Genomic DNA, 22525 nt, shown 5'->3' on the forward strand with positions numbered 1-22525 from the left:
CACGACATTTTGCTAGAGGGATTAGAAAAATGGTTCAGCCTATCCAACCCAGATCCGAACTAGTTTGGAACCTACCTACAGGACAGTCTGTTCTTTATGTCCATTGGAGACTTTGCCCCGGATAAAGTGGGTATTATCGGAATCAGAATCAGAATCATGTTTATTGGCCATGTAGGTTTGCACAAACATGGAATTTGACTCCAGTTTCATGGCTCTCTCAGTGTACTTAACATCAAGTAACAACACAACAACACAACACAACTATATGTGGGGTACCCCAAGGTTCGATTCTTGGACCATTACCATTTTAATCTCTATATCTCCCACTCACACATGTTATACAGAAACATAAAAATAAATTACCATAATGATGCAGATGATTCTCAACTGTACCTATCTCCTGATGACCTAGATACCATACGTTCCTTAACTCAGTGTATTGATGATGTTAATCTATGGATGGCAGATAACGTTCTACAACTGAACAATGACAAAACAGAAATACTAATTTGTGGTGCAAAGACTCTGAGACAGAGAATTGCAGCTCATCTCAATTATCTGTCTCTGGAGTGCGAAAGTGAAGCTAGACATCTGGGTGTAATCATAGGTGGCGATCTAAATTTCTTTTTTGGGGGGGGATTTTTCCCCCTTTTGTACAATTGTACTTGGCCAACTATCCTATTTTCCAAGCTGTCCTGGTCGCTGCGCCATCCCCTCTGCTGATCTGCTTGATCCGGGGAGGGCTGCAGACTACCAAAAGCCTCCTCTAATACACGTGGAGTCACCAGCCGCTTCTTTTCACCTGACAGTGAGGAGTTTCACCAGGAGGACGTAACGTGTCGGAGGATCACGCTATTCCCCCTCCACCCCCCGAACAGGTGCCGCGATCGACCAGAGGAGGCGCTAGTGCAGCGACCAGGACACATACCCACATCTGGCTTCCCACCCACAGACATGGCCAATCGTGTCTGTAGGGACGCCCAGCCAAGCCGGGGGTAAAACAGGGATTCGAACCAGCGGTCCCCGTGTTGGTAGGCAATGGAATAGACCGCCATGCCACCCGGGCGCCCGGCGATCTAAATTTTAAGACCTACATCAGTAATCTCAGAAGATCAACCTCCTGCCATCTTAAAAACATTTGAAAACTAAGGGGCTTTCTATCGAAATCTGTCTGAGAAATGAATCCATGCCTTTATAACAAGGTACCCTAGACTACTGGTACTGTCTGTTCACCCGCCTCCCAACATCAGTTTTGCGGCAACTGCAGTGAATTCAAAATGCGGCTGCATGTGTTCTCACCGGAAATAAAAAGTATGAACACATTACAGCTGTTCTTAGATCACTGCATTGGCTCCCCATCAAAACCAGAATCGATTTTAAAAATCTGTTGCTTGTATACAGAGCTGTAAATGGCCTAGCACTGCGCTATATAACAGTTGTGCTAGTAAGATACAAACCAGCAAGAACTCTCAGGTCCAAAGGCAGTGGTCTTTTAACCATCCCCCATACTAACTCTAAACGCCCTACCTGAGGACCTGAGAGAGGCCCCACACTGCAAATCAGGTTAAAAACCTTACTTTTCACTACAGCCTATAGATAAGTTATTGGTATGTGTGTGTGTGTGTGTGTGTTTGTGTGTGTGTGTGTGTGTGTGTTTTGTATATTTGTATATTCTGCTCCGATTCCTGTGTAACTGCACTAACACCTGTTGATATGCATATCTATTTCTACATTTGCACTTTTATGATTGTGTTGCGATTGTATTGTCGCTTTATGTAAAGCACATTGTGTGTGCCTGTGTATGCAATCCATCCATCCATCCATTACCCAAACCGCTTATCCTGCTGTCAGGGTCGCGGGGATACTGGAGCCTATCCCGGCAGTCACTGGGCGGCAGGCGGAGAGACACCCTGGACAGGCCACCAGGCCATCACAGGGCCCCCGTGTATGAAATGCGCAATTGAAATCGTTTGACTTGACTCTGACTCGACTTGATGAGCCAAAACATTATGACCATGTATCTAATATGCTGTTGGTTCTTTGTGTGCCACCAAAACAGCATCGACCCACCGAGGCATAGACTCTACAAGACCCCCTGAAGGGGTTCTGGCACCAAAACATTAGCAGCAGATCCCTGAGGTCCTCTGAGTTGCGAGGTGGAGCCCCCATGGATCGGTCTTATTGGTCCAGCACATTCAGCAAATGCTCAATTTGATTGAGATTTGGAGAATTTGGAGGCCAGGACAAGACCTCGAATACCTCATCATGTTCCTCAACCCATTCCCGAACAATGTGTGCAGTGTAGCAGGGCGCATTGTCCCGCTGAAAGAGGCCACTGCCATCAGGGAATACCATTGCCATGAAGGGGTGTACCTGGTCTACAGCGATGTTTAGGTAGGTGGTACATGTCAAATTGACGTCCACATGAATGGCAGGACCCAGGGTTTCCCAGCAGAAGAACGCCTAGAGCATCACACTCCCTCCATCAGCTTTTCGTCTTCCCACAGTGCATCCTGGTGCCATCGCTTCCACAGGTAAATGACGCACATGTACGTGGCCATCCACATGATCTAAATGAAAAGGGGACTCATCGGACCAGGTGACCTTCCTTCACTGCTCCAAGGTCAAGTTCTGATGCTTGTGTGCCCATTGTAAGCGCTTTCGATGTTGGAGAGGGTTCATTGTGGGCACTCTGGCCTGTTTGCGCTACATAGCCCCATATGCAGCAGGGTGTGATGTACTGTATGTTGTGACACAGTCCTCCGGTAACCGTCACTAAGATTTTCTGTGACTAGTGCCACCATAGACATTCTGTCAGTTTCAACCAGACGGGATAGCCTTGGGTGCCCAACACCTTGTCACCGGTTTGTGATTTGTCCTTTCTCGGACCACTGTCAGTAGGTCCGAGGAACCCGATCAAGACGCTGCCTGACTGGCGGAGCTTCTCCTACATCCGTATCGTGTTCAGTACAGCGTGTGTGTGACGGCATGTCTCCAGGATTGGATCTGATTAACTCTGCCAACTCAACGCACTTTTGTTCAGGAAAATGACCAAGCAACCTTTCCAGCCTTGTTCAACCAGCCACGCACACAGCACACCGTCATCAGGACCGACTGGGAGCACCCTAGAAGCCTTGCCATTTCGGTAAGCCCTGACCCAGTCGTCTGGCCATCACAATTTGGCCCTTGTCAAAGTCGCTCAGGTCTTTACTCCTGCCCATTCCTCCTGCATCCAGCACGTTGACTACGAGGACTGATTGTTCACCTACCATCTGGTGATTCTGGTCTACTTAAACCTTGACCCGTACCCCTGTTAGGAGACGGTCAACATTATTCGCTTCACCTGTGAGTGGTCATAATGTTTTGGCTCATCGGTGTACATAGATATACACACATCTAAAACCCAGAAGCACACACACACCCTGTATTCATGTCAGGCTTTGAAGGCGATGACTCCGGCAGAATCATCCAAGGGCGTCCGTGCAGACAGAACCAAGGCTGGGGGGAGCAAACCAAGGAAGAGAGAGAGAGAGAGAGAGAGAGAGAGAGAGAGAGAGAGAGAGAGAGAGAGCGAGCGAGAAAGAGAGGGAGCAAGTCAGAAACTGAACAAACTGTGTTTCGAGGATGGATAGAGCGAGGTGGGGGGGGGATAAGGGGGTGAAAGGGAGAGCGAGGGATGTGACTGGCTTTCTAACACAGTGGCACACAGCCTCCATTTAGTATGAGGGAGAGAGGGGGGGAGGGGAGGGGGCATGAGGGGCGCAACTGAGCGGGGATAATCAACAAACATCTGAAGGGAGGGAGAGGTTTCATCTAGAATTTTGTTCCCTGTCTTATATCACTTTGACACTCGGCTCTCTCTCTCTCTCTCTCTCTCTCTCTCTCTCTCTCTCTCTCTCTCTCTCTCTCTCTCTCTCTCTCTCTCTCTCTCTCTCTCTCTCTCTGTCTCTCTCTGTCTCTCTCTCTCTCTCTCTCTCTTTGTCTCTCTGTCTCTCTCTTGCTGTCTGTCTCTCTCTCTCGCTGTCTCGCTCTCTTTGTCTCTCTCTCTCTCTCTCTCTCTCTCTCTGTCTCTCTTTGTCTCTCTGTCTCTCTCTCTCTCTCTCTCTCGCTCTCTTTGTCTCTCTCTCGCTCTCCTTGTCTCTCTCTTGCTCTCTCGCTCTCTTTGTCTCTCTGTCTCTCTCTTGCTGTCTCTCTCTCTCGCTCTCTCGCTCTCTTTGTCTCTCTTTCTCTCTCTCTCGCTCTCTCGCTCTCTTTGTCTCTCTCTCTCTCTGTCTCTCTGTCTCTGTCTGTCTCTCTGTCTGTCTCTCTGTCAGTACGTTTACACGATGTTAGAACAAATCGATTGATTGTGTTAGTCCAACTAAAACTGGACTTTTCACATACATGTGAAGCTGTTAGTTCGACCCTAAGAGACGGAGATGACGCGGTTAGGGATGGATTTACTCTTACGCTTCAGTCGGCCCTGAACCGGCCTAGGCGCTCTGCGCATGCTCCATAGTTCCCGCAGCGGTCTTTCACCCGGAAGTCGAGCAGCGCTGTGTCAACATGGCGAGTGCTGGAGCGAGAACCGCGAAATTCTGGACAGACGAGGAGACAAACTTTGTTGTGTCAGCTTGCTGACGTGTTTGTCGCTTGTCTGATATGTGACGCAACAGGTCAACTGAAACAAGATCCAACAGCAGCCAGCTGGCGTGTTGGTCTATTCCGTTGCCTACCAACACGGGGGTTGGCGGTCCGGATCCCCGGGTTACTTCCGGCTTGTTCGGGCGTCTCTACAGACACAGTCGGTCATATCTGAGGGAGGAAAAAGCGGGGGGGGGGGAGCAACCAGCTGCAAGGGGGCATATCGCCACGTACCGTACCGGGGTCGGACATACCGCCGTCAATAAATCGGTTCTGCCCCGGTTCTTGTACAGACAGTAGTCCAGTCACGTGGCCTAAGCGAGCTGCCACCGCAGCTCCACCTAACCGAGCATGTAAACACAGCGACTCATTCACACATACACAACGAGTCGCAGTCACATGGACCACTGACCGACACTGTTCAGCCCTGCACCGCTGACTCCCCCAGCAGGGCGGCGGAGAGCGACGTGCGTCACTAGCACGGCCTTCGGAACCAAGTCGTCCCCGTGAGCGTCCCAAATTCCCCCGTCGTCGGAGCCACACGGCGCAGCCCAGCGGGGCAGTCCTCCGCTGGCTCTCAGCGGCCACATGCAGAGCAGGGCGGCTGCCCGCAGTAATCTGATTGGACAAGTAACACATGCTCGCGCTGGCTGGATGCTAAGCTACGGCCTCTAAGCGCATCAGCAAGATTTGGAAGAGCGGATAATATCTCAAAAAGCCCTGCACAATAACCCACAAAAACAAGCCCGTGTCGCTCCGCTCAGCTCCCCGCCTCTATTCTGGTCCCTCGGCTGACCATGTTTTCCCCCTCATTTAAAATGCAACAAACACATTTCAAACAGGACTGCATCACCCCTGCTTCCTGCACCCTGCTGGTGTGCAGGAAGCAGGGGTGATGCAGGGATGAGAGCTGACGTGGCTTTCATCACTGGTCGTTAATAAGAGCGATTTCAAGAAAAAGAGAGCCACTTGATTTCACCGTTGTATTGTCTTTTAACCACATTTTGTTTAAGATAAAAGTTGAATATATACATATATATATCTATATATCTATATATAGATAGATAGATAGATAGATATAGACACATATATATATATATATATATATGTGTGTGTGTGTCTATATCTATATATATATATATATATATATATATATATATATATATATCTATATAGATATATATCTATATATCTATATATATATAGATATAGATATAGACACATATATATAGATATATATATAGATAGATAGATAGATAGATATAGACACACACACACACACACACACACACACACACACACACACACACACACACACATATATCTATATAGATATATATAGATATATATATATTCTGTTCAATTTTCCAAGATTCTGCGGTGTTCGTGGGTTTAAGCCTGTGTTCCAGATGAGAGGTCCGGTTAGTCTGCTGGAGTGCCGGAGCTTTCTAAATAGTACCCGCTTTTCTGGTGAACACATGAAGAAAAATGTCACACTGGATAAATGTCAAGATTAATTTAATGCAGTCAGTGATAGGCAGAGCCCTTGTGCCTGGGAGGCACCAGTCGACCGCTGCCGGAACACAGAACTGATGAAACCCAGTTTTTGCATCCTCTAAATGGAGACAAGTACACACAGACACACACACACACACAAGGTTTCTCGGAGCCTATCCATATATTCAGGTACAAGGACACCGTTATCATCATTGGTGGTCATTCAGGATCAAGTATGACCGTCCTCCCTCTGGGTCCTCAGGTGGGTGTAGAGGCCCATCCTGGAGCTGCATAGCGGGAGGACGCCTGCGCTTGACAGCTTATTACGTGGAGTGGCTGATGCTCCTGCAGCCACCACACGGTCCTTGGCAGGGGGTGGCCAGCGTCCAATGGCATGGAGAAGCAAGACGGTTGGGGACCGCCCTCTGTTGCAGCCTTCATCCGCCTTCACTGCCGTTGTGACCTGGAGACATCTTCCACCAGTTCCACCGTTGAGGTCTTTGTTGGATCGCGCTTCGTCTGGGAGCTCCCCCTTGACCCGTCCGCCTTGGGTGACCCTACCAGGAGCCACGCTCCGGACAGCATAGCTCCTGCTACACGCAAGCTTCTCCACCACGGCAAGGTGGAGCTCCAGGAGAAGACACCGAGTATACACACATACTCTCTGTTTTGCGGAGTGTGAGCCAGCGATAATGGTGACAGCATCACATGTGCTGTGACAACACTACCTCCCACGTACCCCGTACGGCACATCACACCATGCTACAGCCACCTTCTTCACTTATCTCTCTCTCTCACTCCCTATCCGCTCTTCTCTCTGTCTGTCTGCCCAGCCCCCATTTCAACATCCCCCCTCCCCCTCCCCCCTACAATATTATTTATATCTGTTATCGCTGAATTTGCTCATAGACCAAACACTGGATGCTGCTCGGAGGTGAAACACGTCCCCAGCTGAAGATGCTCAGTGTGTTTTCCTGTCGTTTCCTCGTCTCTCTCTCTAGCCCATCTTACGCCCTCACTAGGTTCCTCTCCTCCCGTTTGGAACCCTCTGTTTCTGCCGTCTTGTCTGTGTACATATTCCACATCGAGCTCCCTGTCTCTCTCGTTCTCTCCTCTGGAAATCACCCCCCCGTCTTCCATTTTAGTTCGGTTTGGTACAGTTCAATTTAATCTGGTTTACTGGAGGGGAGTGTCTAGATTTTGACAAAGCACCAAACATCGTACTTTTTAGTGGTAATCACGAAGATTCCGGTTGCGTTCTTTTACGGCCTACACTTCCCAGGATTCTTGGAAACTGTTAACTAGTTTGTCCACCACAGCAGCAGAACACAGAGCATCACTGCTGTCTGTCCTCTCTGCTGGACCACCACTGCTGCCTGTCTTCTCTGCTGGACCACCACTGCTGCCTGTCCTCTCTGCTGGACCACCACTTCTGTCTGTCCTCTCTGCTGGACCACCACTGCTACCTGTCCTCTCTGCTGGACCACCACTGCTGCCTTTCCTCTCTGGTGGACCACCACTGCTACCTGTCCTCTCTGCTGGACCACCACTGCTGCCTGTCCTCTCTGCTGGACCAGCCACTGCTGCTTGTCCTCTCTGGTGGACCACCACTGCTGCCTGTCCTCTCTGCTGGACCACCACTGCTGCCTGTCCTCTCTGGTGGACCACCACTGCTGCCTGTCCTCTCTGCTGGACCACCACTGCTGCCTGTCCTCTCTGGTGGACCACCACTGCTGCCTGGCTGCTGAAAACACCTCACTTCCTTTCTAGCACTGAGGACTTTTGGCGGGAATGTCACCACAGACAACGTTTGTATTTTTCCTCATTATTATAAATGCAAGGACTTTATCAGTGGCTGATAACCTGACTCGTCATTGTGTCACCTCGTTCAGCAAAACATAGTAACTTCACAAACATTTACTGAAGTGAGACTCCTTATCATTCCCATTTTCAACTTTCCCCTGGCTTCACCCACTCATGCATATATATATGCATGACCATGCATATGTGTGTGTGTGTGTGTGTGTGTGTGTGTGTGCGTGCGTGTGTGTGCGTGTGTGTGTTTCTTGTCTTTGCCCCGGGGCAGTAAAGCCAGTGGGACAGTACACAGTGACTGATGAGAAGAAAGCTGGAGGCACGGAAGGAATGAAAATAGTCATTTTCAATTGATGGCACCTGAACCCCATTTTCGGAGAGATGGGGAGAGGGAGAGAAAGAGAGACAGAGGATGGAAAACGGGGAACTGAGTGAAAAGAGGTGGGGGTGGGGGCAGGGGGGCACATGGTACATGGAGGTGGACAGAGTGAGCTATGGAGTTTATGGCCCGGAGGAAGCCTGCTCACAAAGAGGGAATATAAATGAGACTTGGAGAGACAGAGACAGAGACAAAGACAGAGACAGAGACAGAGCTGTCGGCAGCAGAGGAGTGCAGAGGAACTGGGGTGTGGATTTGGTAAGGATGAGGACTAGCAGAAGAGCTGAGAAAAGGAGAAGTGTTCAGGAGAGGAAGAGAGAGAGAGACAGACAGACGTGCTGACACCTGCGCTTGGAGTAGAGGTATGTGTATAAATATGGTGCAAATAAAGAAACAGCTCACGGCTTCAGTTTGAACAGAGCAGCCGATAATTATCACAGTTAGACCTCACAGACTGAGACAGATTCTATGCAGAAATAATAAATAAACTAAAAATCGCTGGGAGGAGCCCTATGGCCGCCACTGTATCAAGTGCTGGCTATGTATTTGCAACATTGTATCAAGTGCTGGCTATGTATTTGCAACATTGTATCAAGTGCTGGCTATGTATTTGCAACATTGCAAGTTTGAGTCCAGTTAATCAGCCTGGACACATACACCTTCTGCCCCCAGCGTTATGCCAAGTGATTCTGTGATATACCCCCGCTCTCTAACCACACACACGCGCGCGCGCACGCGCGCACGCACGCACGCACGCACGCACACACACACACACACACACACACTCATACATATCATCTGATGACATTGTGTGGATAAATGCATCCCATTAAGTATGATGGAGAGTTTCTCCTGCTCGAATCATTTGCTCTCTCTCTCTTCTTCAGATGCTTAGACTGAGGCACAGGAAGTATCCATAGATAGGCAATTTATGGGCTGGAAACCTCAACAACACACACACACACACACACACACACACACACAGCAGCCCACCAGGAGCCACACTCCGCCCATATGTCATGCGAGGTTTGGGTAGATCCCCCAGAGTTATACGCGTGGTATGTGATTGTAGTGGAACACGGCCGATCAATACGCACGTCGTGGGTGACAGAAGGACGTTAACGTTTCAGGCCCCGGGAGGGATGTGAGGTACATTAGGTATTCTGGGGGCGCAGTAGGCCAAGGCGTGACACCGTAGGTTCACACTCTACTGACAACCGTTGTCACCTTCACAACTCCTGATCCCCCACCCCCTGCCCTCGTTTATCTCCCTCTCCCCCATCACTCTTTCCTGTCAGTCTACTGTCGTGTGGTGAGGGAGGAATTCCATTCAAATCCTTTATTAAAAAAACATAATCTGCTGAAATATAATAGACATTAGAAGTGCAAGTGTGTTAGGATGTGAAATCGATGCAGCTGCTGTGTGTGTGTGTGTGTGTGTGTGTGTGTGTGTGTGTGTGTGTGTGTGTGTGTGTGTGTGTGTGTGTGTTACTCAGCCAGGAGTTGCTCCGTTTTCCCTGCTCCGTTTACCTTTTTCCCTCATTACAGAGTAGATGAGAACACACCACACACAGGCTATGGCTAATCGACTCTGTGCATTACTGTAGTCCATTGACTTCCGGTTTCTACTGCAGCGGTCATACCAGTTTCCTGTTTGTTGGTGCGTGCTATTGACAACGGCATATTTTTCGCGATGTCTGCAAGATTTACCATGGATCAATGTCCACCACATGCACACAACTGTCCACACACTTCCACCTGCACCTCCCAGCACACGGGTGAGGAGTTTCCCCTTGGACATATTGTAGACTACGTTAACCAGTCGACTAAAGGGTCCGACCCGTTAGCCGAGGGCTAGCGAGTCTATTTATCCGTGCACGTTATACTGAAGGGTCACTGGTTAACGTAGTCGCCCGTGTTGCGGGAGACACGGGTTCGCGTCCCGGCTGCGGAGGTTCCCGGCTGCACCCCCCGAATTTGCTACAATGTCAAGTTACGTCCACAATTATGAGGATGGAACTTTTCCCCCGTGTGCTGGCAGGTGCAGGTGGAAGTTTGTGGACAGTTGTGTGCATGTGGTGGACATTTATCCATGGCAAATCTTGCAGGCATCGCGAAAAATATGCCATCGTCAATAGCACGCGCCAACAAACAGGAAACTGGTATGATCGCTGCAGTAGAAACCGGAAGTCAGTGGACCACAGTTGTGCACAGAATCATATCCAAGCACAGAGTCCAGTGCAGTGCCGGCACACCTGAGAGGTCTGCTGGGATTCAGCCGGTCAGCAGGATTATGTTGTCGTGCTGAACAGATGGGGCCGCTTGGCTTAGTTTGATTTTATCTTCTTCTTTTGTTTATGATCAACAGTTTTTGTCAGTATCTCATATGTTGGTGGTAATGGTACTTGGGGATTGTTTGGATTTTGTGTCCACCTCCTTCCTATTTTAACATCTGAACAGCTAATTCTGATATTTTAGTTCTGCTGCAAGTTGCAGCACTTGAAACTGTTCTCATAATTTATCATATTTTCTCATAAATTATCATGGTAATGGCCATTTGTCTGAATATTGACTTTATTAATGTTTTTGTACAGTAAGAAAGTTCAGCTAAATTATGACTGTGTGTGCATGTTCTTCTTTGTTCTCATTTTTAGAAGTAGTAACCTTGATGTGGTGCTTCACTCTAATCCATATGGGCTCCAATTAATTGCATTGTAAAAAAAAACAGTTAGACTTGGCATCCTTAGTCTGAAAACCCATCAGAGAATCTGGATTACTGAAATAAAGAACAAACAGGGAGCGTTGTTGTGAAAGGCAGCACATCTGTAATGCAGGGCATTAACAGCACCATCCCGGAGAGCGCTGGAGTGCTTCTAGCTAAACACATCTCGTCACAGCTGGAGCTCTACTTTTTCCACAGTGCCGTAGATTAGTAGTAGTGAAGTAGCAGGACGGCTGGGAAAAGAATCAGCCCAAATCACTGCATACAGTGCAACTAGGGATTTTGGTTCAGAGTTGGCTGGGAGTTTGGTTCAGAATTAGCTGGGAGTTTGGTTCAGAATTGCCAGGGAGTTTGGTTCAGAATTAGCTGGGAGTTTGGTTCAGAATTGCCAGGGAGTTTGGCTCAGAATTGGCTGGTGATGTGGTTCAGAATTGGCACGGAGTTTGGTTCAGAATTGGCTGGGGGTTTGGTTCAGAGTTGGCAGGGAGTTTGGTTCAGAATTGGCTGGGGGGTTGGTTCAGAGTTGGCTGGGGGTTTGGTTTAGAATTGGCTGGGGGTTGGTTCAGAGTTGGCTGGGGATTTGGTTCAGAATTGGCTGGAGGTTTGGTTCAGAATTGGCACGGAGTTTGGTTCAGAATTGGCAGGGAGTTTGGTTCAGAATTGGCACGGAGTTTGGTTCAGAATTGGCTGGGGGTTTGGTTCAGAATTGGCACGGAGTTTGGTCCAGAATTGGCACGGAGTTTGGTTCAGAATTGGCACGGAGTTTGGTTCAGAATTGGCTGGGGGTTTGGTTGAGAATTGGCACGGAGTTTGGTTCAGAATTGGCTGGGGGTTTGGTTCAGAATTGGCACGGAGTTTGGTTCAGAATTGGCACGGAGTTTGGTTCAGAATTGGCTGGGGGTTTGGTTCAGAATTGGCACGGAGTTTGGTTCAGAATTGGCAGGGGGTTTGGTTCAGAATTGGCACGGAGTTTGGTTCAGAGTTGGCACGGAGTTTGGTTCAGAATTGGCACGGAGTTTGGTTCAGAATTGGCTGGGGGTTTGGTTGAGAATTCGCACGGAGTTTGGATGAGAATTGGCTGGTGGTTTGGTTCAGAGTTGGCAGGGAGTTTGGTTCAGAATTGGCTGGGGGTGTGGTTCAGAATTGGCTGGGGGTTTAGTTCAGATTTGGCTGGGGGTTTGGTTCAGAATTGGCTGGGGGTTCGGTTCAGAATTGGCTGGGGGTGTGGTTCAGAATTGGCTGGGGGTTTGGTTCAGAATTAGCTGGGGGTGTGGTTCAGAATTGGCTGGGGGTTTGGTTCAGAATTAGCTGGGGGTGTGGTTCAGAATTGGCTGGGGGTTCGGTTCAGAATTGGCTGGGGGTGTGGTTCAGAATTGGCTGGGGGTGTGGTTCAGAGTTGGCTGGGGGTTTGGTTCAGAATTGGCTGGAGGTTTGGTTCAGAGTTGGCTGGGAGTTTGGTTCAGAGTTGGCTGGGGGTTTAGTTCAGAATTGGCTGGGAGTTTGGTTCAGAGTTGTCTGGGGGTTTGGTTCAGAATTGGCTGGGGGTTTGGTTCAGAATTGGCTGGGGGTTTGGTTCAGAATTGGCTGGGGGTTTGGTTCCGAGTTGGCTGGGGGTTTGGTAAAGTGGTGCAGTATGCGTGGGTTGTGTGTTAATATCGCAGGAGGTCGTTGTTCCAATTCTTTCAACTCTGGTTGATGGCGTATGATGTGACAGCTAACTTCTGTAGTGATCCTGAAATACTTCACTTTCGTTCTGCAAATCTTGCATATTAAATGAGTCATGTGAAGCTCCCTGGTCCCCGGGAGATTGTAAAGTCCAAAATGCGCCCAGACGCTTGCCTTCAATGATGACGGGACTGGCTGAAGTTGTTGCTGCTCCATTGTTAGAAAGGCTAGCAATAGCTAACGTCTACAGCGACTGACTAGCTACAGTCGTGTTTTCTGGAAGCCGGAACAGGTGCAAGGCAAGTCAACGTTGCCAGCAGCGAGGAGGCCACGTAAGACTGGATAAAAAGTTTGTAAAAATCGATTTTTAGAATTTGTGAATCTATTCAGAATCGTAGAGGATAAGAATCGCGATTCTTACATGAATCGATTTCCCCCCACCCCTAAGTGCAACTTCCACACTCTGAAAGGTAGTTGTTATCTGACACAAGTAAAAGGTCTCCGTAGTCCAGGTGTGTCAGCGTGAGGTTGAACTCTGCAAATGCTGCACCCACACTGCTGCCATACTGCTGCCACACTGCTGCCATACTGCTGCCACTGCACTGCTGCCGCACTGCTGCCACTGCTGCTACAGTGCTGCCACACTGCTGCCGTACTGCTGCCGCACTGCTGCCACACTGCTCCCACTGCACTGCTACCGCACTGCTGCCACAGTACTGCCGCACTGCTGCCGCACTGCTGCCATACTGCTGCCCCACTGCTGCCACAGTACTGCTACACTGCTGCCACACTGCACCCACACTGCTGCCATACTGCTGCCACAGTACTGCTACACTGCTGCCACACTGCTGCCATACTGCTGCCCCACTGCACCCATACTGCTGCTACACTGCTGCCCCACTGCACCCATACTGCTGCTACACTGCTGCCCCACTGCACCCACAGTGTCCTGCAGGCCTGCAGGACACCAAGGCGTCTGTCATGAGTAGTGATGATTCTGACGTTTGGGGGCTGCTGCAAGAAAAACTACACTGGCCACTGGATTTCCCCCCGTAACCCTGTTAGCATGGCCCCACATGCCTGCTTCACACCAGCCAATGTGAAAATAATACAAACGACTCAAGCTATGAGCAGCATGCAAGAGTAAGAAAACTGAAAGAGACAACAGGTTCTTAAATGTAGAAGTGTTTATGGAGTGTGTGTGGTGTTTATATATATATATATACCATCACAGCCGACCTGTCCAGGGTGTCTCCCCGCCTGCCGCCCAGTGAATGCTGGGATAGGGTCCATTATCTAAGCAGCTTAGATAATGGATGGCTATATATATATAAACCTCATTAAATGAAACACTCAACGGTAGGGAAAGTGCCCAACATATATATATATATATATATATATATATATATATATATATATATATATATATATATATATATATATATATATATATATATATATATATATATACATAAGTATATATATATATAAGTATATGTATGTGTGTATGTGTATGTGTATATATATAAGTATATGTATATATGTATGTGTGTATGTGTATATATACACTACCGTTCAAAAGTTTGGGATCACCCAAACAATTTCGTGTTTTCCATGAAAAGTCACACTTATTCACCACCATATGTTGTGAAATGAATAGAAAATAGAGTCAAGACATTGACAAGGTTAGAAATAATGATTTGTATTTGAAATATGATTTTTTTTACATCAAACTTTGCTTTCGTCAAAGAATCCTCCATTTGCAGCAATTACAGCATTGCAGACCTTTGGCATTCTAGCTGTTAATTTGTTGAGGTAATCTGGAGAAATTGCACCCCACGCTTCCAGAAGCAGCTCCCACAAGTTGGATAGGTTGGATGGGCACTTCTTTGAGCAGATTGAGTTTCTGGAGCATCACATTTGTGGGGTCAATTAAACGCTCAAAATGGCCAGAAAAAGAGAACTTTCATCTGAAACTCGACAGTCTATTCTTGTTCTTAGAAATGAAGGCTATTCCATGCGAGAAATTGCTAAGAAATTGAAGATTTCCTACACCGGTGTGTACTACTCCCTTCAGAGGACAGCACAAACAGGCTCTAACAGGTACTATTTAATGAAGATGCCAGTTGGGGACCTGTGAGGCGTCTGTTTCTCAAACTAGAGACTCTAATGTACTTATCTTCTTGCTCAGTTGTGCAACGCGGCCTCCCACTTCTTTTTCTACTCTGGTTAGAGCCTGTTTGTGCTGTCCTCTGAAGGGAGTAGTACACACCGGTGTAGGAAATCTTCAATTTCTTAGCAATTTCTCGCATGGAATAGCCTTCATTTCTAAGAACAAGAATAGACTGTCGAGTTTCAGATGAAAGTTCTCTTTTTCTGGCCATTTTGAGCGTTTAATTGACCCCACAAATGTGATGCTCCAGAAACTCAATCTGCTCAAAGAAGTGCCCATCCAACCAATCCAACTTGTGGGAGCTGCTTCTGGAAGCGTGGGGTGCAATTTCTCCAGATTACCTCAACAAATTAACAGCTAGAATGCCAAAGGTCTGCAATGCTGTAATTGCTGCAAATGGAGGATTCTTTGACGAAAGCAAAGTTTGATGTAAAAAAAATCTTATTTCAAATACAAATCATTATTTCTAACCTTGTCAATGTCTTGACTCTATTTTCTATTCATTTCACAACATATGGTGTTGAGTAAGTGTGACTTTTCATGGAAAACACAAAATTGTTTGGGTGATCCCAAACTTTTGAACGGTAGTGTATATATAAATATAAATAAATAATATACTATATAAGATGTGCGTGTTAGGGATACAGCAGTACTGATACTGTATTGTACATTGAGCTGATACAAGGCTAAAACGAAGTATGGGTAACACTGCAGCCCTGAGTAAGGCGTCATAGTCCCCCGCTAACGGCGTGCTTTACTGGTCATGTGGACGTGTGTATTTCTACAGTAGTGGAACAAAATCGACTCAAACCTGATGGTGTAAGCCTCCGCTGCTCAGCAGAAGTACTGGACCAGACAGGTCCTGGATACTGGCCGATACTTAAAGAGTCATACCATATGTAGTCCCCACGTCTAATGACTTTTATTTCAGCATTAGTTGGCATCACACCTTCCAGATGTGTTTGTGTGCAGCGTAGCCGTGTAGACGTGTGGTACTGTTTCAGGAAGCTTTGTTGAGCCCGCACCATTCTCCTTCACGCACAACTATTTTTAGGCTGCAACTGTTTTGGAATAAATGAATATAATCTGCTTGATTTCCGTGCATAGACTACAGCTAATTACTTGTTTTCAAGACTTCTTACGTTTAATCAGAGGCGCCAGTATTTCCGGAGGCTACTGTTTCTGCTTTAAAGCAAGGTAGGGGAGCGGACCTATCCACCCACCACCACCCACCACCACCACCACCGCCGCTGCTGCTACTCAACGTCCCGCCGTCTGACTCGACTCTGACCTGCTGCATCTCCCACGCTACTTACTACTGCTCCACAACATGCAGCTCACACACACACACACACACACACACACACACACACACACACACACACACACACACACACACACACACACACACACACACACACACGTCAGACAAAGCCATGGTGGGATATTGCAGCCTTGTTATGTAAGGCCGTTGTGCATGTGTTTGGGTGTGTGTGTGCACGTCAGGATACCTTCTAAATAGTTAAAACCCTCCCTTATGTGATGCATCTCGCTCATGTCCTCATCCAGCATCAAGAATACATATTTACGCCAGTGTTTCAGGGATACCTAAGAATACATATTTACTCCAGTGTTTCTGGGATACCTAAGAATAGATATTTACTCCAGTTTTTCTGGGATACCTAAGCATACATAATGTTTCTAGGATATCTAAGAATAGATATTTACTCCAGTGTTTCTGGGATACCTAAGAATATATATTTACTCCAGTGTTTCTGGGATATCAAAGAATATATATTTTCTCGAGTGTTTCTGGGATACCTAAGAATAGATATTTACTCCAGTGTTTCTGGGATACGTAAGAATATATATTTACTCCAGTGTTTCTGGGATACCTAAGAATAAATATTTACTCCAGTGTTTCTGGGATACCTAAGAATATATATTTACTCCAGTGTTTATGGGATACCTAAGCATAAATATTTACTCCAGTGTTTCTGGGATACCTAAGAATAGATATTTATTCCAGTGTTTCTGGGATATCTAAGAATATATATTTTCTCGAGTGTTTCTGGGATACCTGACAATAAATATTTACTCCAGTGTTTCTGGGATACCTAAGAATAGATATTTACTCCAGTGTTTCTGGGATACCTAAGAATACATATTTATTCCAGTGTTTCTGGGATACCTAAGAATACATATTTACTCCAGTGTTTCTGGGATACCTAAGAATAAATATTTACTCTAGTGTTTCTGGGATTACTAAGAATAGATATTTACTCCACTGTTTCTGAGATACCTAAGAATAAATATTTACTCCACTGTTTCTGGGATACCTAAGAATATATATTTACTCCAGTGTTTCTGGGATACCTAAGAATATATATTTACTCCAGTGTTTCTGGGATACCTTAGAATAGATATTTACTCCAGTGTTTCAGGGATACCTAAGAATGTATGTTTACTCCAGTGTTTATAGGATACCTAAGAATCGATATTTACTCCAGTGTTTCAGGGATACCTAAGAATAGATATTTACTCCAGTGTTTCTGGGATACCTAAGAATACATAATGTTTCTGGGATATCTAAGAATATATATTTACTCCAGTGTTTCTGGGATATCTAAGAATATATATTTTCTCCAGTGTTTCTGGGATACCTAAGAATAAATATTTACTCCAGTGTTTCTGGGATACCTAAGAATACATATTTACTCCAGTGTTTCTGGGATACCTAAGAATATATATTTACTCCAGTGTTTCTGGGATACCTAAGAATAGATATGTACTCCAGTGTTTCTGGGATACCTAAGAATATATATTTACTCCAGTGTTTCTGGGATACCTAAGAATATATATTTACTCCAGTGTTTCTGGGATACCTAACTCATGATGTCTGTGTCGGTCTTAACCAAAACGCAGCATAACCCCAATTATGTAAAAGCACCCCATTTCTTTTGGCGGCGCCCTATTGCCTCTTACAATAGATTATGTAAAGCATAAACTAAGACAGTAACGAGGCCTACGTGGAAGCTATTTTGAAATACTGTGTAAATAGTGAACATGTGTGTGTGTCGGTTGTGTTATCTTTGGCTTTGCAGTTGGTCTGTCTTAAATACAGAGCTGTCCTGAAAAACATGCTTGCAGGCCTCTGCTGTGATGGGGGGGGGGGTCTTGTACTATCAGTTTAGTGTGTGTGTGTGTGTGTGTGTGTTTGTGTGTGTGTGTGAAAAGACTGTAGAGCATAAAATAGTAATGAAAAAGGTTGGTAGGTGGATGTTTGTGTGCTCTCTCTCTCTGGGTGTGTACGTGTTAGTATCTCAGAGGAGGTGGGCGGTGGTCTGACTGTGCTGGGACTTGGTCTGACTGTACGGGGATTTGGTCTGACTGTAATTGGATTTGGTCTGACTGTACTGGGATTTGGTCGGACTGTACTGGGACTTGGTCTGACTGTACGGGGATTTGGTCTGACTGTACGGGGATTTGGTCTGACTGTACTGGGATTTGGTCTGACTGTACTGGGATTTGGTCTGACTGTGCTGGGACTTGGTCTATCTGTACGGGGATTTGGTCTGACTGTGTGTCCTCTAATGAGCTTGCCCACAGTCTCTTGAGAAATGGGGCAATTGTCTCTTTTCATTGTAGTCTATTTTCATATTTTCTTTTGATTTGCTCCTTTTCTTCATATGGTCAGGCAAATGTAGGGTACAGCGCAGGAAGACTGGTGGGAACAGGGAAAACCCCTAGTAGCACTGTATGTACCTACATACACCAAAACACACTAAATTCATTCAGAGCGTCTTTCAGTTGTGTTTCTTGACTTGCACGGGCCAGGAGCAAAAAAGAAATAACTTTGGATTTGATTCATCAGATCTGCTGCAGAGAGATGGAAACTGTTTGAACTGTGATTTAGAAGTACATGTCACACAGTTATTCAGCTGTTTGACCTTTAAATGAGCTGTAATGTAATGTAATGTGGTGTGGTGTGGTGTGGTGTGGTGTGATGTGATGTGATGTGAAGTGGTGTGGTGTGGTGTGGTGTGGTGTGATGTGATGTGATGTGATGAGATGTGATGTGATGTGATGTGATGTGATGTGGTGTGATGTGGTGTGATGGGATGGGATGTGGTGTGATGTGGTGTGATGGGATGTGATGTGATGTGATGTGATGGGATGTGAAGTGGTGTGGTGTGATTTGATGTGATGTGATGTGATTTGATGTGATGTGATGTGATGTGATGTGGTGCGGTGTGGTGTGATGTGGTGTGATGTGATGTGATGGGATGTGGTGTGGTGTGGTGTGATGTGATGTGGTGTGATGTGAAGTGGTGTGATGTGAAGTGGTGTGGTGTGATGTGATGTGATGGGATGGGATGGGATGGGATGGGATGTGATGTGATGGGATGTGATGTGATGTGATGGGATGTGATGTGGTGTGATGTGATGAGATGTGGTGTGATGGGATGTGATGTGGTGTGATGTGATGTGATGTGGTGTGATGGGATGTGATGTGGTGTGATGGGATGTGAAGTGGTGTGACGTGATGTGATGTGGTGTGATGTGGTGTGTTGTGGTGTGATGTGATGTGGTGTGATGTGGTGTGATGGGATGTGATGGGATGTGATGTGGTGTGATGGGATGTGATGTGGTGTGGTGTTGTGTGATGGGATGTGATGTGGTGTGATGTGATGTGATGTGATGTGGTGTGGTGTGATGGGATGGGATGTGAAGTGATGTGACGTGATGTGATGCGGTGTGATGTGGTGTGGTGTGGTGTGTTGTGATGGGATGTGGTGTGATGTGATGGGATGTGGTGTGATGGGATGTGATGTGATGGGGTGTGGTGTGATGGGATGTGGTGTGATGGGATGTGATGTGATGTGGTGTGATGGGATGTGATGTGATGTGGTGTGATGTGATGTGATGGGATGTGATGTGGTGAGGTGTGATGTGGTGTGGTGTGGTGTGGTGTTGTGTGATGTGGTGTGATGGGATGGGATGTGATGTGACGTGACGTGGTGTGGTGTGGTGTGGTGTGATGTGATGTGGTGTGGTGTGATGTGATGTGATGTGATGTGGTGTGATGGGATGTGATGAGGTATGATGTGATGGGATGTGATGTGATGTGGTGTGATGCGGTGTGATGGGATGTGATGTGGTGTGATGTGATTTGGTGAGCACCACGGCACTAAAGGTGACAGGAGTCTCTCCCTTCTAAAGAACCCACAAAGCCCAGTCCAGTCCAGTCCAGTCCAGTCTAACCAGTCAAACGAGATACGAGATGAGGACCTGTACAACCTGACTATCTGCCAAGCACAGGCGGTGTTTTTATTTTTTGACAAAGCCGCGTGGGCTTTGTCAAGCCATGGCCGGCATCTGTGTGTTGTGATTGGCTGTTGACTTATTTCCGGTTTTGGGTGAATGAAAGTACCATCTGCGGGACAGCTGATGTGTGTCACGATGCACGGCTGTCTGCGGTGTGTGCGGTGTGTGTGTCCTTCAGTGGTAAGGCTTTTAGTTGGCTTAAAGCAAACATGTTATCTTAATGAAGAGGTGGCACTAGAGACATGAAAGATAGGGATGAAACTATTAAAACATTTTCTTTAATGTTTTCTATCATCATTTAAATCGTTCCCAAAAACTGCTAGGAGACAAATTTGTAGACAGAAGCGACAAAGACAGCGGACCACCAGCTCAGTACCCGAGCTGTGTGCTCCTGCCGAGGGACATAGGACGTCCCGCTGGAAGAGGACGGAGAAACGCGTGCTTCGGTTTGATTCCTGAGCTTTCTCTTGGCCCCCTGCACCTGACTGTACCGCTGGGGGGCGCCCTGCACCGCTGCAGCACCTCGGCCTCGCAGCGGTGCAGAATCTCAGCGAATAATAACCACAAAATCAGCAGGACAGGGAGGCGGGGTGTGGAAGTGTAGACCGCAGCTTTCCTTGTGGTGGACCACACACGCCTCCCACCCGCGGGGTGGACGGCTAGCGCCGCCGCTGCTGACGCAGCTTCCCCACATGCTGCCGCTCAGCGTCCTTTCTGGAGGCCGAGCGGCGTCTGCAGACCTGTTAAGCGGTCTCGGTGCTTGGCCGCCCGCGAGGCGGAGGCAGCGGGGCTCATTAAGATAACTGACACGCGTAACAAGTGTGAGGACGTGGCGAGGGGAGGGGGGCGCTGTGGAGCAGCGCAGGTAACCGAGGTATCCTTGACTGAAGGCGCCTCCTTCCCGGGCCCTCCTCCCTCTCGTTCCTTATGTCTTAATTTCCAACAAGAGAGAGGTGGCTTTGTACCCCCTCTTTCCAGCTTCTGCGGGTTCTTCTCGCCAGAGCTACATGACAGGTGTCCCTGCCGGGCGCTCTGGTGGGGGACTGGGAGGGGATCTGGTGGGGGACTGGGAGGGGCTCTGGTGGGGGACTAGGAGGGGATCTGGTGGGGGACTGGGAGGGGATCTGGTGGGGAACTAGGAGGGGTTCTGGTGGGGGACTGGGAGGGGATCAAGTGGGGAACTAGGAGGGGGACTGGCGGGGATCTGGGGGGATCTGGTGGGGGACTGGGGGTGATCTGGTGGGGAACTAGGAGGGGAACTGGGGGGGATCTGGTGGGGGACTGGGGGGGGATCTGGTGTGGGACTGGGAGGGGATCAGGAGGGCAGGGGCACAAGAAGGGCTGGCCGCTACCTCGGGCTGCTCTTGATTCCTGCCACATCCTGCTAGCGTGCAGTTTCCTCGCCCCGGATCCCCCCAACACATTACTCTGTAATCCCCTGCTCTGTGCTGCCCCCCTTTCTTCACGTGCCCCCCTTCTTCCCCTCGCGCTCTCGCCCCCCTTGTTCCTGCCGTGCATTTCTGTTCTTTAATCCCATGTTCTGCTCCGCCGTGGCGGCCACACTCTCCTTCTAATCTGCTGTCTCAATATGGCCGGTGTGCCCACTAAGCCACTCTGCCACTACGCGTGTGTGTTTGTGTGCGTGTGTGTGTGTGTGTGTGCACAGCTCCAGTCAGAGTGACGCTAGAAGCTGTAAAACGACTTAAATTTTTGCATTTAAAGTCGGGGTTGATGTTGCACCGTACATGTTGTTTCAAGGCACAGAGGCAAGTGTGTGTGTGTGCGTGTGTTACTGTGCACGCTGTCATGTGAGAGGAGCATTTCCATTTGCAGAAAGTCGTGGTCCTCATGTTGACTGCACATGCAAAAGCTCACACAGACCCACACGGAAATACCCGAAATAATAGGCATCACGCACACACACACGCACGCACGCACACACACACACTATTGCCAGCCTGAGAGAAAGTGGACGGAGGAAAGCGCGGCAGGAGATGACAGAAATCATGCAAGCGGGAATTCTGTCTTAATCTCTCTTTAATCTCTCTCTCTCTCTCTCTCTCCTCTCTCTCTCTCTCTCTCTCTCTCTCTCTCTCTCTCTCTCTCTCTCTCTCTCTCTCTCTCTCTCTCTATCTGTATCTCTCTCTCTACCTCTATCTTCTCTCTCTCTCTCTCTCTCTCTCTCTCTCTCTCTCTCTCTCTCTCTCTCTCTCTCTCTCTCTCTCTCTATCTGTATCTCTCTCTCTACCTCTCTATCGCTTTATCTATCTCTCTATCGCTCAACCTCTCTCTCTCTATCGCTCTCTCTCTCTCTCTCTCTCTG

The 22525-nt window shown here is 47.7% G+C and overlaps 1 protein-coding gene across 1 annotated transcript in view; it reads left to right on the forward strand.

Moving 5' to 3' along the window:
• macrod1 (mono-ADP ribosylhydrolase 1) overlaps positions 1–22525 on the forward strand; it is a 1391372-nt gene that overhangs the window by 133050 nt on the left and 1235797 nt on the right. The window lies entirely within an intron of this gene.

This window comes from Lampris incognitus, chromosome 1 (genome assembly GCF_029633865.1).
Source record: "Lampris incognitus isolate fLamInc1 chromosome 1, fLamInc1.hap2, whole genome shotgun sequence".
NCBI classification, from domain to species: domain Eukaryota; kingdom Metazoa; phylum Chordata; class Actinopteri; order Lampriformes; family Lampridae; genus Lampris; species Lampris incognitus.